The sequence below is a fragment of the Macrosteles quadrilineatus genome, unplaced genomic scaffold (assembly GCF_028750875.1).
Source record: "Macrosteles quadrilineatus isolate MER2022 unplaced genomic scaffold, UCM_ALF_1.0 Scaffold_2__2_contigs__length_208266976, whole genome shotgun sequence".
Taxonomy (NCBI): Eukaryota; Metazoa; Arthropoda; class Insecta; order Hemiptera; family Cicadellidae; genus Macrosteles; species Macrosteles quadrilineatus.
In genome coordinates, this window is record NW_026542595.1 from 10,819,613 (window position 1) to 10,826,619 (window position 7,007).

Sequence of the window (7,007 nt, forward strand, 5' to 3'; positions counted from 1 at the left end):
GCATAAAATACTGTAAAATGAAGAAACAAAGTGTAAATTTTCACCTAAATGTTGTTTTGAGGGCATAAATTAACTTTCGAGAATGCAGTAAAATAAGTAAAGGTATTGATGATACAGATAATATATGTATTTTATATCAATAGAAAAATACGAAAAAAATTGTAGTGTTGTATTTATTTCCCTGCATTTTTTCAACATCCTGTGTAAAATGTATTTGTAACACATACTATACTATAATATTCATAGATGATGAACAAAATATTCTGCCGCGCGAGATACCCGAGTCTCTGCGTTTTCTTAGGTTCGACGATGTTCGCTGATGCATTATGGGAGCAAAACAGCGGGGGTCAGCATCCGATCCGATCCGCCACCGCCATATTGTTTGTCTAATGTCTTTGTCTCACAACTCACAACAAACGTTGTCCTTGTGGCTGTGTTTAGACTAGAGCATCTACTTCTGATTTTCAGTGTTACACGTGAAGAATTCGTTGTTTTGTTATTATTTACTTATTAAATAGGTCTATTAGTTACTTTTTACTTTATATTCTTTAAGATTTGCGTTACATCTTCGACTTTTTAACTTCAGTGGCGATTCGACCAACTTGAGTTAAGGTAAGTTACACAAATAATTATTATCGTTATTGTAAGTTATTAAGAGATTTAGCATATGTTTTGTTATGGTGGTAATCTAATTTAAATACTTTATAAGTGGAAATAGGTTACAATAGCCTTCCTAACCCCTTAAAAACTCTACGGATGGAGGCTCTTTAGGGAAAAATTAGGCTGTAGTTTACAAAACTAAGGAAGCCAACTTCAGGAGATAACCTAGACCTAATTCATTGCAATATGTCCTTGGTCTGAACTAATTTAGCTTGGAGACAAGCTAGGCCTAGGTCTACTTAACAAATACCGTACCGTAGCTAAACTTATGCCTAAGTTACTTAGAACCTGTCATAAGTTAGCCTAGGCCTAACTTACAGTTAAGACTAAAAATGATGTTAATTGGTAAGGTTATGTTAAAATTCAGGCCTAGTCTTGTAGGCAGATGAATATTTTAAGACCAGAAGGGGGTAACTTAACTTACAGTTCCGAAGAGCACCTGTGATCTGTGAACAGATGTATGACTTAATGATAAATATCTTTGGTAAGTTAAATTAAATGTTTATTCTTCTTCCCAATGTAAATATCAAATTGACCTATGATTTGTTTTGCCTACGTTTCTATCGATATTAACTAGCCTATAAGCATATTTAACCACAAACAAAATATAGCCTGAGACGGTAACTTACTAGCCAAATATAGCCTAACCTATTTAATGAAAAAGCAACAAAAGAAAACATAAAGTTAGCCTCTTAGGCCTATAACTTAATGTATAAGCTAACTGGGAAAATTAAAGTCAATGCAATATTAAAGTTAACTAGGCCTAAACTTAGGCCTAGGCCTATGTTAATATTTATAAAAATATTGATAAATTGTTATTGATCTGATAACTTAATAAGATCGCAGGTTCTCTGCGGAACTGTAACCCCAGAAGGCTGCAGCTTTATAATTAGGCCTACGTCCTTCCAAACTATCGAAAGGAAATGTCAAACAAATAACTTAAGGTGCCGCGTTTGCGATCAGTAGGTTATGGCTAGGTTAGGTTTAGCTACCGGTATGTTTTTTTTTTGTTTACGATTAACTTAGGTCTAACTTATGAAACAACATCGCAGCTACCTACGTTTAGTAATTTTTATCAAGGCTTGGCACATAATAGCCTAGGGTACGATTTATTTATAGATGGCACTTTGAAGGGTAACAACGCTATCAAAATGTATATCAAATATGCCTATGACATCACAGCTGTCTTTCTAAGATCTAGGGATGAAAGTTTTAACTTACCCAGTACCGCGGTTAAAAATGGGCCCTGGTCCAGGGGCGCAAGAGTTTTTTTTGTTTTGTTGGGTGCGCTAGTAACAGACACTAATTGGAAAATATCTGAAACCTCCTCACTTCGTCTTCCACTCATGACTCATCACTGCCACTGTTTGTATATTAGGCCTATCATTAACTATACTTAATCGTCTGTCTTTATTTGTAGGCTATTAATTTGTTATGTCCTTTTTTCATTATACTCAATGTCAGTTGCTTTTTTCAAATGGCGAGAAACTTATTACAGTATCAATTTGTTAGCAAGTAAAGATACTGGCCGTGTTTTTGCTTATGATTTTATTTAAGTTTGAAGGATGTTATTTTACGTTGTAATATCACACCCTTTTTCTGTGAAATGAGCAAAAAACCAAGTGGCAGTGATTTTAGAAAGAGGGCGACATAAAAGATTCGTAAGGTAAAAGTGTTACAAAAAGTTCCTAAAATAAGTAGCCTAGTTTTTACGGTCATTAAAATCATTTAGGCCTAAATGATGATGTGTACAGAAAGTGATGTAGGTAAATCTGAAAATGAACTTTGATGATGTTAAGTTATTGACGAGTTGGCCAAAAAAAAAATGTAGAAAAAACCAGCCATTTTACGTTATTGACTTTTTGGAGTTTTAAATGTTTGCAATTATAACTTATATAAATTAAAACTATGTTTTAATTCACACTTTTTTACAACTAAACCAATTTTACTTTTAAGAACGCACCATTGGAAATATAAGTGTGTACGGTATGTAAGTAACAGTTAAACTTTAATTGATGGTTTACGTTTTTAGTTACTAAGCGGGTAATTCAATTAACAATCAAAAGTAAACACAATGAGTCTTCTTATATTTGTTAGGCCTATATTGCAGATGCGCAAGCAACTCATAAAATGTCTATATTCATTTTATAATTCAAATCAATGTCGGCAGGGTGGGGGGGGGCGCAACTATGACTTGGGCCCATAGCGTATCACATAACTGACCGCGGGCCTGAACTTACCCCCGAGTGTAGATATAACTGAACCTAAAAATACAGAGGAGTGTGACGGCTGGGACTGAACCTGCTAAGGGAAAAACTTACGAATTGAACTCACAGTCAACTTTGTATAAAATATAATTTGCCCGTTGATTTTCAGTGGCGTAACAGAAGGGCCCGCAATGCGGGGTGCCCGGGAGCTGGGGGGGGGGGGGCGGTGGGCAGAGAGACCCACTAATTTGTTTAGGGTACCACTCTTTTTATGATTAATCTGTTTGATCATTGTATCGGTGGTCCTAAAATAGCTCTGTGGGGAGGGGGAGGGCGATTCACTATGTTGAATCGGTGGTCTTAAATTAACTCATAAGAGGGGGGCCCAAAAAATAAGTTTACAGGGGGGCCCGTAAAGATTTGTTACGCCACTGTTGATTTTGTTGTGCTAAATAATGTATGGAATCTCGAACGTTTCTTTTTCTAAATGCTGGGCCCAAATACACTACTTTACTTCTTTGCATTTGCCCGATTATGAGCAACATGTAGGCTAGGCCTACACTAGTTTATTATAAATGAAGGTCCTATAATCAAAGCTTCTTACAAACAGATTAGTAAACTTAAACTTTTCTGCCATCCTTGTTGAAAATAATAACATACCGTACTTTTAAACAAAAAAGCTTTTTATAAGACACCAGACTTGTTAAACTAATATAATAGTAATAGAGGTTGAAGAGTTAAGCATTTTTATAATGTGTTTCAGGTCAGTTATCTTCGCACGGTTGGCGGGGCCAGTGTTGAGGACTCAACAAGACGGATCCTTGTAAGACTATTCAAAAATGAGCTTGCGAGAGAATTTAGTTGGGAAGGAAGAGGAGGAAAGAAGTGGAGTCTGCAGAACTCTGCATTGGTGCAGTTGATTTGCCGTAAGTTTTTAACATTTGGTTTATAATGTTACTTTTATTTATTCTTTCAATGATAGGCCTATATTTGACATTTATTTATTTTTCTATAAAGTCAACTCAACCAAAGTAAGTAATTTATTTTTTAACCCTGTTTTTACCATCATAGGTTTTATGATTTAACTAATAATTGGTATGTACATATACGTCATACAGTAGCCTACATTTACTTCATACCCCCACTTGAAAATGTCATTCTGGCGAAACATCTTGTTATTCTTTACATACATTTTTAGCAGTATGGCGTAAAGTTACGTAACAATTATTAGTCAATAAAAAGGTTCAGGGGCTAGATCAATGGATTTTAATTATATTAATTTATCATCTTATAATTAATTATCATAGGCTATATGATATTAATTTATGATGTTACACACATTTTTTGTCTGTAGAATGTACCGTACCTATCCTTTTTTTCTGCACTGTACTCTTTAAACCTCTTCAATACTTTGATTTCTTGATTGCAACTTGTTAGTTTAGCTAAAAAAAAAAAACGATTTTGCTTAACACGTTCAGTGCGGCAGGCATTCCAACAGGCGCTCGCCAATGGCGGCAATGCCCTGGCGCGGTGCCGTACCAACAGCAAACGCAATTGGCATTCAAATATTTCAATCTGACGAAAAACAAAAGAGCATGGGCGATTGTACTACGTTACCCCGAGATTGAACGTAGTTCCCTAAAACACCCAAAGGTAGCAGCACTGCCTGGATCAGTAGTCAGTGGCTTTGTAATATGGCTTGAAGAGAGAAAATCCCCAAAACCGGTACAAAAGCATTGTCAGACGGGATTTTACGGGAAATTTTAGTACCAACCTACACCAAAATGAAGCTTACATTCTAAGCTACGGGCTAGCAACGATTTTAACGTTCCCCGGCAATGGCTGAGCGCATACTGAACTAATGTAGAGGGGGTTGCGCAACTACATCAATTGATGTAGGCCGCTCATGTCGCGACTACATCAATTGATGTAGTCAGCACTAAACGTGTTAAAAAAATGTTAAAAATGAAAACATTAAAAATGAATTAATCTAAGTTTTGCCATCAAGAAAACAAAGGATTGATTACCAAAAGATATGTTGCTCTAAGCGTGAATCTTGTGCGTACCCTAATATTACCTTATACACAGGAATACAGACATTGACACAAGTGTGAATTTTGTTTCAGGTGTAGTTCGTCAACAACACCCGTCCTCATTCGATCTCACAACATTTGAGAAAAAACCAGCGAATGGTTACGCCAAGCAGGAACAAGGATTTATGTCAAAAATAAAAATTTAGGCCTACCGCAGATGATTAATTAAATAGTTTTTTCTTGACATTTCTTCATTGTTTCATTTATATGTTCCTTTAAAAAGTGTGTTAATAAACAATAGAAACAATTTTATAAAAACAACTTTTATACTTGAATGTATTAGGGTACTTGTGATTACATCTGAACAAATATTTTTACTCATTTTTTTATTTTTGTGCATTTATTTTTTGTTTTTTTTACTGTGCAAGTATTTTTTGTGCACAATTTAGAATAGGTCTAAAAAGTTACTACAAAATCTATTATTATTTGTTGAGCCTAGCCTTCTTGTTTTCTCACATTAAATAAACAACAGGGAAAATGGAAAACTAAAAAAACAACATTTTCATGTAAGAATAAGATTCAGTTAAAAAAACTAGAAATTATTCATCAGTTGTGAGAAGTGAGTTAGTATTTTTTTTTACACTTTCAGTTGTTATAATCATACTGTATTATTATTAATAATAGGTTATTTTTCTAAACTATTTCAACTTAATCTTCTTAACATTCAAGCTAGTTATTACTATTAATTATTATCAGCTGAATAATGCTTGGTAATATAAACACTAATATAATAATTAACATATTATTTACTTTTTTATGCAAATAAATGCACTATCCAAAATGCTTGTTAAGTGGTACCTATTCTCATCAAGGTAATTTAATAAGTTTTTCTCAAATAATCTTCAATGTACGATAATTAAAAAAAATTGAAGCTGTCTTGGTCTAATATTTGTTAAGGTAGTTGCCATATTCTTTATCTTCCCTACTTCATTAAAACACATATTCTTTAAAGGTAAAATCATTTGTTTTTTTGTGGCTACTACCATTTTTAAGGAAGTCTACAAAAATTGCATAATTCTCTCATTCTTTGGTTTGATTATGATATGAAAATAAATGCTGATAGCTAGCCTACACCAACAATATAACATTACATTTTTTGCATACTGTATTGTAATGATGTAGTAACTGTAATAGGTGCTCTTTCCCCTTCTAGACTTTCACTAGGGCCCCTCTGGTTCACCTTAGGAGCTTGATGTGATCCGTACCCGAGGTCCTACGGGCCTGCTTCAGATGAAACTACTGAACAGCAGTAGGTTGTCCCTAAACTAGATCAATTAGGTATTTACCTGACAAATCACAAAACACATATTTCTAATGAAGACTTAAAATATTGTTTTACCATCATACAACACACCAACCCTCATGACACATAGTTCACCTCCCATAACATTAAACCTTCAAAGAAAACTGTTAGTAAAAATCAATGTATATAATTTTATATATTGATTTTTTATGACAATTGTATTTTGAGCCACTTTTTATTAATATGGCATCAAATATGTATCATCTATGTATAAAATATGTATTTTATACATTTAAGGTATGCATCAATTTCTATCAAAATTTACAGATTATATACAGATGTATAATATGTATCATATCTGTAGTTGGATCCTTATACAATATGCATATAATACATATTTAGGTGGGACATATTTACAGATACAATCTGTATTGTATACATTTCTATACAGATTGTATACAAAAGCTATACCATGCCGGTAGGTAAATTATACGTATTATATACATATTTGTGCTACTTGGGTAGTTTATATTATGAAGATTAATAGTTGAGAAACACTAAGTGTGCTTAAGTGAACAAATGGAAAACTGATAGAAAGAGAATTGCTATTTGTTTATTAAGAGCCTAATGTACGTCATTGGCGCTCGAGAACTAGATGGCTGCACAGTTTTAGTCCTGAGTGTGGCCATACATTTTGAGAGAGGCAATGACTGTTTGAACTTGTAATACACATAGGCCTAACTTGTCATAACTCATAACACACAGATTATCTTTTTAGTTGCAGGCCTATACAAAATGTCATTT

General features: G+C 33.9%; 1 long non-coding RNA gene across 1 annotated transcript; it reads left to right on the forward strand.

Moving 5' to 3' along the window:
• The first annotated feature begins 374 nt into the window (after positions 1-374).
• Positions 375-5,146, forward strand: LOC128987625 (uncharacterized). The gene is made up of 3 exons (XR_008490257.1): positions 375-612; positions 3,631-3,793; positions 4,994-5,146. It is a non-coding gene; the product is annotated as an uncharacterized LOC128987625 (long non-coding RNA).
• Positions 5,147-7,007: the final 1,861 nt, after the last annotated feature.